The sequence below is a fragment of the Mesocricetus auratus genome, unplaced genomic scaffold (assembly GCF_017639785.1).
Source record: "Mesocricetus auratus isolate SY011 unplaced genomic scaffold, BCM_Maur_2.0 Super-Scaffold_15014, whole genome shotgun sequence".
NCBI classification, from domain to species: Eukaryota; Metazoa; Chordata; class Mammalia; order Rodentia; family Cricetidae; genus Mesocricetus; species Mesocricetus auratus.
This window is the reverse complement of record NW_024429186.1, coordinates 11,516,398-11,530,435: the sequence shown is the minus strand read 5'-3', so window position 1 is coordinate 11,530,435 and position 14,038 is coordinate 11,516,398. Positions and strand designations below refer to the sequence as shown.

Sequence of the window (14,038 nt, the reverse complement as noted above, 5' to 3'; positions counted from 1 at the left end):
GGAACCCCAGCCCACAGCCAGCAGCCTCTATGAGGAATTCACAAAAGAAGAAATACTAAGAGGGCTTTTGGCCAGCCCTGCTGACCACCGCCTCACAGAAGGTCTTGCCTGAGTCCAGCTGAGCCGTGGACAAGAGCATAGAGCAGTACTTCTCAACCTGTGGGTCCTGACCCCTCTGGGGGTGGAGTGACCCTTTCACGGGGGCCGCACATGAGATAGCCTACATATCTACATTACCATTCATCACAGTAGCAAAATTACCGTTATGAGGTAGCAACGAAAATAACTTTATGCTTTGGGTCACCACAGCATTCAGAACTGTATTAAAAGGTGGTTGTATGCGGAAGGTTGAGAACTACAAGTTCAGAGGCTCCCGTTAGGGTGGTCAGAGTTGTGAAGGGACTTATCAAACTCTGGGGAAACAGACCCAGCATCAGGGTGTTCCTGCAGTGGGGGGAAGAGATGGAAGTCACCGCTTCACCCTTCTCCGTTCCGTGGCACATACTTCCTCCAGGCAGTGAGGCTGCCTCTGCCCAGGGAAATGAAGGAGATGTTGCTAAGGATGCTGTTAGCATTGATTCTGCACGGTGAGCTGAATACAACACGATGGTGTTCTGTAATGACGAGGCAGATGAAATATGTTTTCTTCACAAAGAGCCCTCCCTCCCCTTCCCTCTCTCTCAAACTGATCCAAGCCACAAGCACTGTGGCAAGCACAGCCTCCAGGATGGTGTGCAATCTGTTGGGTGTGCAACCCTTCCTGTATGCATAATCACAATAAGTAGAAGATAAGGCTGAGGGCCGCAGCATTTGTCAGGAAGAGACACCAACCCACCACCGTCTGTGAGGACAACTACCCACTCACTTGGGGAAAGTGGGGGAAATTGACCTGGATGATGGGGGCCAGTGCCCCATCCTTGTGGGGAGACAAGGGACTCTGAGCCCACCAGGACCTGTGCAGGAACCCAGGCTAAGTAAATTACTGCCCACACACTATCTGATTTCTTCCCAAACTTCTCCAAGGCAACAGATTTTCCACTTCCTTTTAATATTTCTTTTTGTTCATAGAAAGATATCACCAGACCACACTGAGTTCTTAAATGCCAGGCGCCCACTTGGTCCTGCTGCATGGAGTATCTGGTCTCTTCCTAACTCCCCCGAGGTGGACATTATCTTAGGTGGTGAATACATTGACTGCAGCATAGAGACTGGTCCAGGTTTGACTCCTTTCTCAGACTCCGAGTTACTGTACAAAGTCTATGCTCAATACACTCAGATTGCTGAGTAAGAGGATAAAATGGTGTTCACTCTCATCCTCTTCCCTCTATCTCCATCTATAAATGCATGAGAAGAGGGTAATCCTGCCTGAGAACATTGTGGTCCTCAATGGGAAGAGAAGTGTTCTTCCAAGCTGAAGGGTCTGCACCCCACAAAGCAGACCCCCCACAGACTAAAGCAGATGGTAAGATGTAGATGTCCTCTCCCCAGACCTAAAGACCTGAGGGGAGGAAGGGACGCTATGCACAGGGAAGTAACATGCCCAGGCTTGGAACCCAGGAATGGTAACAGGTGGGTAGCATCACACAGCACCCTAGAGGTGTCTGGAAGAGCTGAGTGCAGTGCAGAGTGACAAAAGATTCTAGATGAGCAACAGCTAGAATGCAGTTTACAGAGAGTTCTAAGAAAGATGGAGGACCCAGAGGCCTTGACCCCACTCTCCTCGAGAGTGCCTGACAGACGCACACCTGTGAGTGACACACAGATGCAGGCCCATGTGTACACGACGGTGCAGGTGCGTGTACACACACGAACCCCTACCTGTGGGTCTCCTGCCTGTCTCCCCCACTGGTAGGTAAGCTTTAAGCGTAGGAGCTTTGTTCCTTTGTCTTTGGTACGCAGAAGATTTTCACATTGCAGATTTCTAACGTATATAGACGCTGCTTTCTCCCCACCTGTCAAGTGTAAGAAGAGGAAAATTGAAGCATTGGTTTGATTGTTTTCTAGTTGATGTGAGCTGGCTATCATGTACCCTGTGAGGTGGCACAGCCTTCTCTTGACTTCTCCCATCACTAACTATTCCTTTAAGCTATTGGCTTAGCTGACATTGAGGGTTCGCACCCTAGAAATAAAAGCAAAGTGGAAGTGCGTCATCTTTCAAAGATACCTGAACCCCAATACAAGGCATTGCCATCTCTGGATGTACTGAAATTTGATGTTGTTGTTATTGTTATTATTAGCATCAAACTTTAGCCCTGTCTGAACAAGTTGTAACCATCCTAGCCCTGGTTGATCTCCAGGGTTTTCCAGTATTCAATCAAAACCAGGCAAACAAGGAAACAAAATAAGATGGTAGAAAACAAGGGCACACAACATACTGGCAACTCCCCACAGGGCTTCCAGGTGCAGGCCAGCAGATCCAGACTCTAAAAGTGACTAGCCTAAGAGACTCAAAAGAAAAGATTTGAGGATTATGTCTAGGGACCAGGACCTATTAAAAATTAATCAAATGTAGATTCTAAGACTGGAAAATTGAGTAACTGAAATTCAAACTCTAGTGGGTAGGTTTGCTATGCAGATGTAGCTGGAGAAATAATCAGTAAACTGAGAAATATGTCAGAAGAAGTATCTTGAATGATACATGGAGAGTCCTGAGAATGGGGGGGGGGGGAGAAACTGTAGGAAATACTGAGATACTGTGAGAAAGTATGGTGTCTATGAAATTGGAGTCTTGGAAATAATGAGATACATATATGGAGAAAAATTTAAGAAATAGTTTATGAATACAAAAGGCCTCCAGTCACATTAAGCTGCAACAACTGAAATCAGAGCAAGAAAAAAGGCATTGAAATCTGACAGAATAGGAAAAGGGGGGAAACAGTCTTCAACAGAGCAAGAATAACACTGACATCTGACTTCTCAAAGAAAGACAACAGAATACGATCTACAAGGCACTCAAGGAAAATCTGCAAACCTGGATTCCTCAGCAAGAAATATCCTCCAGCACAGAAGATGGAATGAAGACATTTTCAACCTGAGAGAGATATATTTTCAGACTGAGAGAATTCTCGGCGGCAAATCCACACTAAAGGAGATGGAGCAGGAGAATGACCTATGTTGGAAATGAATGTACAAAGGCTTACAAAATGGCTGAAAGGTAGATGTGAGAGTCAGTGCTTATGAACACAGGTATGTAAAAACAGTGATGTCCACTGATGCCACACAGACCTCAGAAGGAACACAAAGAGCGTGGAAACCATAACACACCAGGGGAAAGAAACCAAGAGAAATAAAATACCCCAAGCCCTGTGGATGATCTAAGATTTAAAAACAGAAGGAGGAGGAGGAGAAGGAAGAGGAAGAGGAGGATGAAGAAGAAGAAGATTAAGAGGAAGGGGAAGAAGGAGGAGGAGGAGGAGCAGGAGCAGGAGGAGGAGGAGGAGGAGGAAGGGGAGGAAGGAAGGAAGGAAGGAAGGAAGGAAGGGAGGGAGGGAGGGAGGGAGGGAGGGAGGGAGGGAGGGAGGGAGGGAGGGAGGGAGGGAGGGAGGGAGGAAACCACAGACAGCAAGAAGGTTCAGCAGGTAAAGGTGACTGTTGTGTAATGCTGGAGTCTCAAGTTAAAACCCCAGAACCCATGTAAAGGAGGAATAAGAGAAGTGACTCCACACAGTTGTCCTCTGACCTTCACATATGTGCCATGATGCACACATGTATACACACACACACATTCACATGTACACAAATATTATGATAATGATAATTTTTAGCAAAATGAAGAATAAGAAAATGTCATAAGAAGTTATAAAAATGTGGAGCATCTGGGAGCAAAACTCTTTTTCTAGTCCCTCTAAGGCGTTACATGCCTCCTTTCCTCTGTTGACATTTTGGCTGGCTGCAAAACTCACACTACTGGGGCCAGCATTCGAATCCCAGCCCTGGAAAGAAGCCTCCTTGGTAGTCGTGAGAACTTGCATTGAAGAACACAAAGGGGGCTGTTTCACTTGACAGGACAGGAGAAGTGATCTGTATTGAGTCTTCTCTCTGGACCATGGTTGCCTGATGTTCTGTGTGGTGAGATCAATGCAGGCACCAAGCATGGTCACCCCGTCCTGAGGTAAAACGGTTGACACAGGGTGGTGTGAACAAGGCGTCCCATCATCCAGCACTGTTGGCTCTGGAGAGAATCCTTGCCAGATAACCCATGGCTGCTCAAAAGCAGATGTCTGGATGTGCTTAGAAAATGGGCAGAAAGTTAAGGTGTGTGGACTGAAGGGCGCTCTGTGTCACACAACAGCTTCCATGGCCATATCTCCTTTGTTTTGTTTTTTTATTTTATTTTGTTTTTTCTTGTGGGGGAAGGTTGCAAAGGTAGAGGATGAATATAGAAGATGGGGAGATATCTGGGATGGGGTTTCATAATATGAAAGACACAAAAAAATCAATAAAAGAAAAATAAAAATGTTTAAAAAATTAAAATAAATCTTTTTTTTAAATGGGCAGATCAAATGTTGCTTAAAACAAGAAAAAATACAGAAAGCATTACTCCCATTGTATAACGAAAGATTTTAATAAAAATTAGGATTTTTTTTTTGAAAATCTGTCTTGACCATCAGGAGTTTATGCCACCCCGGCATTTCAAAATTCTGACAAAATCAATGCCGACATAAGAGGGTGTAATCCCGACACTGCGTCATCAGTGTGTCCGCACCTGGACAACCCACGTGTCTCGGTGATGAGCAGAGGAACCATGAGCCAACGGTTCTTCCCCTCTTCTGGATCACACCTCCGCCTGTCCTGAGAGCTGGACCGTCCTTCTGTCTGCGTGCAGCCACCAAGCTTCTCTCAGAACGGAAAGTTCTACCGTGGTGTGGCCAAATGGCGTCATCGACGTGTGAGCCTTCTTGCAGGTAAGTCCTCAGCACACCAGTAAGTCATCCCGAAGCCACATGGGCCGACTCGTTTGCTTACAATATGAAACTAAGGCTGGCTGGTGGCTGCATGTTTTTCTACTGTAAGTGGCAGTGCTTGGAGCAGAACCCTCATCTTCAGCTTTGTCTCTGACTGTTCCCTTCCCTTCCAGAAGACTCCAACTTGAGCTGTTCTCAGCTCCTGGCCTTTTGGTAGGTGCTGGGGACACAAATGTCCGTCTTATCAATGTTCTCTGTGAAGAGGACAAAGGCAGATGGGGTCCTGCCAGAGGACACCTGAATTACAGCTCCCTAGAGGTTGAGAGCATAAATAAGTACAGGGACCACTCTGTAGCCAGTACAAGGCTGGTGAAGCCAAGGCTGAAAAGTCAAGAAAGCATCCCCCCTTCCCACTAAGAGAGTCCCATTCATGTATTTCTAGTTTCAAAACAGCAAAGCTATACTGGGAACACTGTAGTAGCCACAGGGATTATTCATGAAAGAACAGGAGTGAAATTCGAAACTAAGCCTGTGAGACCCAAGTCTAGTGCCTCTTGCTCATTCAGCACTTCTGTGGAGAGAGAGAGAGAGAGAGAGAGAGAGAGAGAGAGAGAGAGAGAGAGAGAGAGAGAGAGAGAGAGAGAGAGAGAGAGAGAAGCAGCAGAGAAAACTGGACAACGGCCTGTCCACATTAGCTAGCCAACCAGTCCACATTGACAGGGGACTCTAAATCTGAAGACTAGAGATTTCTTGTCCCATGACTTCCTGCACCCACATGGAAGTCACGCAGCTCAGCACAGCCCAGACTTACCAGCTAGGCCCAGGTGCTCCCAGCCCCCAACAGGGGCCTTCACATGGGTGAATACATGCAGGTATTTGCATATACACATGAAATTATACAGCCTCTCATGCATACATGCATATGCACACATTCATCTGCATACACATATGTGCACACACAAGTACACAATCGAATATATGTGCACATGCATGAAGTCCCATATGTGCAGGCACACATGCATGCATAAGCAAATGCACACACAAACTCTAGCGCCCTGAAAACTATGTGCTGTAGGCACACCTTCCAGCAGGAGGGTCTCTTAGCTCTTGAACTCTACAATCCAAGGTCCAGTTTCTGAGCCAACATTTATCAGTTTATCATTCAGTCAACTACCTAGACTACTCTATGGCCAGTGCTGGGTGGCCTAGCTAACAGACAAGTCACATGACTAAGACTGACTCCGGGGATACACACACACACACACACACACACACACACACACACACACACACACACACACACACACACAGGGGAGGGGGGAGAGAGAGAGTTTGGTGCAGGAAGAGTTGTTGAATTTTACAATCAGAAAACCTGATAATTTACTAGAAACCCCCCAGTGCATCTAAATCTCTAGCCAATTTAAAAACCAAAACTAGAGCTGTGATTCACCACTAGAGTCAGGCTAGGGTGTGGGTGCCATTGTCGCTTCTAAATGGCTGAGTCTCGCCCTGATCGTAGCTTAGCCCAAGGGAGGGTTTCCCACTCCAATTTGAGTTGCTGTCTCTTTCTCCTCATCCTTCCCTTTTCCATCTCCTCCTCACAATGTCCTCCACATAATCATTCCCATCCCCGGGCTCTTCACATTTACTGAACAGCTCTTCAGCTTCAAAGTGATTAGAGGTTGAAGATCTGTCGTTTAAAATTTAAATTAAATCGATTAAAATTACAGGAGTGCTTCACATGTTTTAAGCAAATAATTATTTTTTTACAAACAGATCTGGAGCTGGGCAAAGCCAGGTCCTAATCAGGAGAGAGGGTAAGCTTTGTGGTCCTCAAGTCCCACTTGGGATGCAGCCTTTCACACATGGCAGTGCTCTGAACTCTGGGAAAAGACAGCACCTTTCGGTCCCAGAAACTGGAAATGACCCTGGGTCTGCCTCCAAGGTCACTCCAAGCATAAGAGTCTAGGATATTGGTTGGAGGTGAGCCTCATTCATGGAAGGGCAGATTTGTCTCAGCACCATGGTCCCTGCCTACGATGTACATACTACTATCAAGGGAGAGTAATGGACCCCAACATCTGTAGGACCCAGACCTCCAGGTCACCATTACTCAAAGTAGACCTCAGGTTTGTCAATTACTTTTTGTGTCCTGTACATAGCCATGACTCAGCAGAAGAGTAGAATGGAGATTACAGAACAGATTTCAATCCTGAAATTCAGGGCAATTGCTAAGACACCCTTGGTGCAGCTCGTTTCTTAAAACCGAGTTTGTTGGCTTGTCTATTAGTTTTTATGCCTAATAAAACTTTATTTAAACAGATAAGTACCCTGCCTACAGTTAGCATGCCCTTAACACATCTGCAAGCTACAAAGACAGCCTGTACTGACTGATCTAAAACCAAAAGAAGAGCCATGGCTCCATGGCCACCCTGTCTCTGGTGTAGTGACAAGTACAGACTTGACAATGATCATGAACATCCCTTACTTTGGGGCTCTTAGGTCTGCTGATCAATAGAAATGCTTCTTGCATTTGACTGACAGCTATGTTCTCGCCAGAGGATCTATCACAAGGCAGGAAAGAGGCCAAATCTCTATTTACAATAGCTATCTACAAATGATGACTTCTGATGATCTATGCGCATGGTGGAAAACTCATCTGTACACAATGATGCTCAGCGTCCCCAGGGATGAGATGAGTAAGCACAGCTCTCAGCTCTGAGTTATTATAGAACAGTAAGGCACAAAAGCCATAGCCTGGTTATTGTTTAGATGGGGCTATGTAGAAGTCTATAGAAGAGAAGTGTTAGCACAAGCAAGCATGGTAGGATGGACAGGAGTTTGCAGCTGAAGAGAGAATGTTCAGGTAGGGTAGGCCAACAGCAGGAAGCAATCTGTCCATCCTAGCTGTCTGAGCTTACCTCAGCATACATGGGCTCCTGCAAGCTAGAACTTTCTGGTTCTGAGATGCCCTGTAACCATATGGAAGTCTTCACTAGCTGTGCCCAGGAGTTTCAGTATCCACCACTTTCAAAAAGCTGTCCTTTAAGAGGACTGTAGCATGGCACTCCTGCTGCAGAGAGGGACTGTGTGACAGCCTAATCCATTAGCTTGTCTTTCCAAATTGGGCCATGAAGGGTTTGGAATTCCTGCCTCAAGTGATGGTCAGAAAGCTAAGACTCAAATCCAAGTCTGATTCCCATGTCCCATATGCTTTTCCTTCCTGTTTCTTGATATTTGAGGCCAGATATTTGTCTCTGTCAATTCTAGAGTTTATATATTATCATTCTGAGGTCTTTGATTGAGTTGAGGACAGATAGTTAAGGTTATAGCTCTCCTTAGTTGGGATAAAAGATAAGTCCCATATAAGACTTTAGGCTCACAAAGATAGGATAGATGATGGAAAATCTTGCTAAATGCTAATGGACTAAATATTGTAATTATAGTTCTTGCTTAATAATTGTTTTGCTATATATAATTTGACTATGTTGAAATCAAAACCTTTTTATTTAGACAGAAAAGAGAAGATGATGGGGAATGTCTTCTGTACACATGTTTGTCTTATTGGTTGATGAATAAAGAACTTTTGGTCAAGATAGGAGGGACTGGGAGATGATAAGGATTCTGGGAAATGTAGGCAGAGTCAGACGACATGTAGGACACCAGAGGAGTAACAGATCCCTGGACCTTTCTCCAGTAAGATAAGACCACGTGGAAATACTTAGATTAATAGAAATGGGTTAGTAATTAAGACAGAGGTAGCCAAGATGAAGCCCAAGACAATGGCCAACAGATAATAACTGATATAGTGTCTGTGTGTTTCTTTGGGGGCTCTGAGGTAACTGCGGAACCAGGTGGGAAGCTCTGCCACAGATATTGGTATCTGAAGCCTTGTCTTTCTTCTTTACTTTCAGCCAGACTTCTGCCTAGAAACAAAATCAACAAACTGGCCAGTCCACTGCCTCTGCCCTCTGTGCCATTTCCCACCCCACATCAGACCTCGATGCTCTAACTTTACCCGAATGGGGAACTGGTTGTGGGTCCCAGGGACTGCTGAAATCCATTTAATGAGAGTAGCTTATACCCTGGCTGGAGAAAGGAGACCACAGTCCAACCACCTGGTGTCCAAGACTGCCACGAGACCACGTCCAGCCCAGACACCCAAGAGAAACCTTGCCAAGCATCATGGCTCATGCTTATAACCTCAGCACTCACGAGGCTGCGGCAGCAGAATTGCTGCAAGCTTGAGGCCAGCCTGGAACACGGCATGAGCCTGTCTCAAAACAAAGAGAGGAAGGAAGGATAGGAGGAGGAAGGCAAGGGGGAAAGCTGACTAAAAAACTTCCCTCCTGGTCTCTGTCCCTAAGGCAAGTCACACCCACAGGAACTGGTTATCTTAGCTAAGGAGCTGGCATAATTCCCTTGGAATCTTCCTTTCTTCCTTTCCCTAAGTGGCCCTCAGCTGGTGAGCCTGCCCAGACCTTGGGCTCAGTGCTCTTAGTGTACTGAAGGATTTAACTGTAAATATTCCCAGACATTAAGTGGTAGAAGGGTGGGAAGAAACTGGAGGCTAAAGAATTGGCCACCAGGGGCCAGGAGGGGCAGGATGGCTGTCATTAATGGGGACAGAGTTCCTGGTGGGGATGATGGAAGTTATCTTGAGCATGTTATGTAAGACACACAAATGGATATATTTGCATCTTTCTACAATATTGGAATTTATTGAATAACAATAAATTCACAAACTGCACATGTCAGTTCTGTTGGCCACAATCTTTGGCTAAGCACTCTCCATTTCCCCTGGTAGCTGGCTGAGGCAAACATGGGTTCTTTTATTCCAATCTAAACTGCTAACGTTAACTCTCAGCCTCACATGGCCAATATCTGTGTAGATGTAAGTGTTGTAGGCCTTACAGTAGCTACAAAGGGTGACAGAGGCAGAACAGAATTCAAGAGGTTGGAAGAGGCATAGGTGGAGCCAACAAGAAGGTTGTTGGGATGCAAAGAGAGTCTGAGAAAATTAGGCAACGAGCCCTAGGTGTTGCTAAGGAGTCTGTTCAGAGCTGAGCAACACAACCAAGGGGCAGGATGGTAAAGGTCTACCAAGGAGACTTCAGGACTGGGCCCAGATGGGAGAAAGAGCAGCTAAATGGATGACAATTCAAGTAAGTAACGTCTGTGGTGGGGAATGACCCCGGCTAAAGTCCCTGGGATAGCTGGGAGTTCTCTGCCCATTTCCCCCTTTGCACACAGGGAGGCAGGGGTGGTCAGATGACAGCTGGATGGAGCTGTCCAGCACAGTGTCCAGGGTCCTCCTCTTTATGGCAGCCAGGTGATGATGTTGCACCATTTCCTTAATCTTGTGGGTGTGGTTCCCAGGCTTGGTTTTCTGGATATGATTTAATACATCCAAATGCTCATATGGTCTAACTTTGAGACGTTTGTAGGGTGGCAGTCTTTTGACTTTTCGTAAGTTGCCTATCCGTCTGTGTCTTGTGGGCGGTGCTGAACAAATGGTGTCACCTGCTGATCAAAGTACAGGGTCATCCTTCCTCTGTGTTTGCATTTCAGCTGAAGTCAAAAGCTATAACACTGAGTCTCTCAGTACAAGTTTGCACAGTCTGACAATATACTGCTTCACACTGTGAGAGTGACTCAGGGCAGGACACAGCTTGATCTCAACAGGGGTATAGATAGATCACTCTGCCAGCCACACAACATTGGGAATGTGTAATGCTGCTGAATGGACTACCTAGTGTGGGAACTGGCCCAGGGGAATGACAAGGCCTTCCTGGGTCAGGTTCAGAGGACTGCCAAAGCCTTCCCCTGGACCAAGAACCAGAGTTGAATGCCTGACCTTTAGCTAAAGCAATCATATGTAGTCAGAATTTCTTTGGACCACCAGCTCCCAAATAATGACATAAAGACCTTTTTCATTATGGAAGCTTGGCCTTAGCTTAGGCTTGTTTCCAACTAGCTCTTAAAACTTATATTAACCCACTTATATTAATCTATGGTTTGCCATGTGGCTTGTTAGCTCTCCTCCATACTCCTCCAACTTCCTTTGAGTCTGACTGGCAAATCTCCCACCTCTCAGATTCTTCCCCTGAGTTCCTCTTTCTCGCCAGAAGTCCTACCTGTCCTCTCCTGCCTAGCCACTGGCCGTTCAGTTCCTTATTAAACCAATCAGATGGTACCTTAGGCAGATGAGGTAAAACAGACACATCTCCCAATACACAAAACCCACAACATTCTCATTTTAGTCTAAATAAAAAGGAAAGGTTTAGCTCTAACATAGTAAAACTATATACAATAAGAACAATTGTCAGGTAAAAATTACATTTTCAGCATCTGGTCTATTTGTATTTTACAACTTTGGAGTAAGTACTCTACTATCTGTCCTATATTGGTGACTCCAAAGTTTTGTACCTAAATCACTTTGTATAATAACTCTATTAACAACCTGAAAAAATCTTTTCAGACCTTAAAACATTTTCTCAGATAAACAACTTCAGCTTTCATGCCTCTCAATCATTATAAACTTTACATATCTTTTGTGAGTTTCTTTTCTGAATTCGGTAACAAGGAAAATGGTAAAACTGTAACGATCTAGTCTTCAACACCATCAGAGACCTGAGAAGGATATAATATCACCTGAGTGAACAGGAAGTGCAGAACGAACAACTTTCAAAACTGTAGAATTTACAGAGACAGCTGGCTGCCTAGGCAGTCCACCAAGGTTCTCCTGCAACATTGGAGCCTCCATCTCCAGTCTAAAGGCCCAGACTTTACTGTAAAGCAGTAATTTTAAAGGACCGGCCTACCCTGTCTTGGCAAAGTTAGGCAATCAACTTCCTTTATGTCCAATTCGGACAGCATATTATCAGCAGTTGAGGCAAGGACAGTTTCATGCCTAGTGGCTAGCTTTGCCACATTTAAAGTAAACTCCATATGGAGGCTCTTCAATAACCATCATCCTCTTTGAAATAATTTGGTGCTTACTGTAATGTTGTGTTACTAAAACACTTTGAAGGTCATATTCTCTAGATCTCTGAAGTGTTTGAAGATCACCAATATATTGTTGTTTAACCTCGAGAACATGTCTAACATTTGTTATAAATGACTAACTGCTAACCTACATTTTTTTCTTTATTATCCTGAATAGCTTGTAATAATAGGTTTCAAGGTCTAGAACTTTACCTTACATTTTAAAATGAGCTCCAAAGGTACAATACTTAAACAAGAAAAGGAACATATATACTTTTAATTTGTATCCATAGACAAAATTGCATACCAACATAAAATATTTAAGACTAGAAGTTTCTCTTTAGTTTAAAAGTAGATTCAATAACATACAGTTTTACCCTATCATTCCTCTATTCCCCCTCCTTTTCTTTTAATTAGATAGGAGAGAAAGAAAGATAGAGGAACGAAAAAGTAAGGATTTAAAAGTAAGAAATCCTTTAATCAAACCTCTTTTGTTCAGTTTCCTCCCTGACCGTGACCAATAATAATTTGCAACCAACCCCCTATAAACAATTACAAATAACCAACTGAACTACCAAAACCATCCACCTATCCTCTTGGAAATATGGGTGTCATGTTCTCAAAATTACTTCCTGATATCTGTGAGTGACAGAATCTTTAAGGGACCCTGAGAAAATTGGGATAATGGTCAAGTCCTAGGAGAGCTAGCTGTATTATTTGTTGTCCAATCTCAGTGTGATGGGAAAGCGCAGGTCTTAACTGAAGTCCTGGCTAGAGAAGCCATGAGGCTGGACCATTTCAGCTAGCAGATTTGAAGTTGTTCTTGATGCAGATTTTGTAATGAACTAAAACACGGGCATTCTGAGGGACCAGATTGGTGTGATCAATTATCCCAAAACAATTGTATGCAGGAAAACTATAGGCAGCAGCTTCCTCTTCTCCTACAGAGACCTCCTACCAAGATTAGTTAGCCTGCCTCCTCCTCATTTGTGCTGATGTCCTGAGCTGCTGTAGCACGTCTCCCTCAGAGCTCACAGCCTACCCAATCCCTGCTTTTCTGTACATGTGTTGCTGCAATCAGGTCAATCCCAGAGTGGAGCAGGTAGCAAAAACTTTGAAATGACTAAAATGGCAAAGACTTTGTCAGCAATATTATACCATGATAAGAACATAATAGGGATCTTGCCATGGCTCAGTGAGTAAAGTTGTTTGCCACCAAGCCTGATAACCTAAGTTTGATCTCTGGAACAAATATGGCAGAAGAAGAAAACCAACTTAGAATAAGTTTGTCTTTTGACCTCAGGATGTGCCCCATACCATGCATGAATACCCACATGCACATACACACACTAAATGAATAGATGGATAGATAGATGATAGATGGATGGATGGATAGATAGATAGATGATAGGGATAGATAGATAGATAGATAGATAGATAGATAGATAGATAGATAGATAGATAGATGGATATGAAAAAGTGTTATGGTTCGAATGTGAAATGTCTTCTGAAAGACATTTAAATACTTAATCCTTAGACACTGGTGGTATTTTTGAAATTTGTGGGGGTAGAGCTTTGCTGGAAGAAGTAAGTCTCTGAGAGTGGGCCAAAATGTTTGATAACCTAACTCTACTTCCTGTTCACTTTCTGCTTCCAAACTTCAGAAGCAATGTGACCCACTACCTCAAACTCCAGCCACAATGCCTTCCCCACCATGATGCATGGTATCCCTTCAAACTGTAAGACAAAGGAAATCTTCCTTCCTTCCTTCAATTGCTTCTTGCCAGGTATCCAGCCACAGAAATGAGAAAAGTGACTAATGCAAGAACCCAGCCCCTGACCTGTGAGTGGGTGACTCCAATGATATTTATTTCTCAGTTCCAACAGAGTAAGAACAGTTGTTTCTAGAGGACAGCTATTCACTAGCCCTTCAGAAGTGAGAGAAACCAGGTTCCTAGGCCCACCCAGTGTGTCTGTAAAGCAGAGCCAGATCCTAGATCACTGTCACTCTCATGGGTGACCCACTGCTTTTCCATGGAGGCATAAGTGCCCACCTATAGCCTCTGGACACAGCCTTAACTCCTGAACCCTCATGTCTGAGCAATGTTTCCCAACCTGCAAAGAGAAAGGGATTAGAAGAAATTCCT

The 14,038-nt window shown here is 44.4% G+C and overlaps 1 long non-coding RNA gene across 1 annotated transcript in view; it reads right to left on the bottom strand.

Moving 5' to 3' along the window:
* Positions 1–272: 272 nt before the first annotated feature.
* Positions 273–14,038, bottom strand: part of LOC110339783 — a 31,345-nt gene continuing 17,579 nt past the window's right edge. Inside the window, exons 3-4 of the long non-coding RNA XR_005876147.1 lie at positions 1,819–1,952; positions 273–614 (exon numbers count right to left, since the gene is read on the bottom strand). This is a non-coding gene — a long non-coding RNA (uncharacterized LOC110339783). The remainder of the gene's footprint in view (positions 615–1,818; positions 1,953–14,038) is intronic.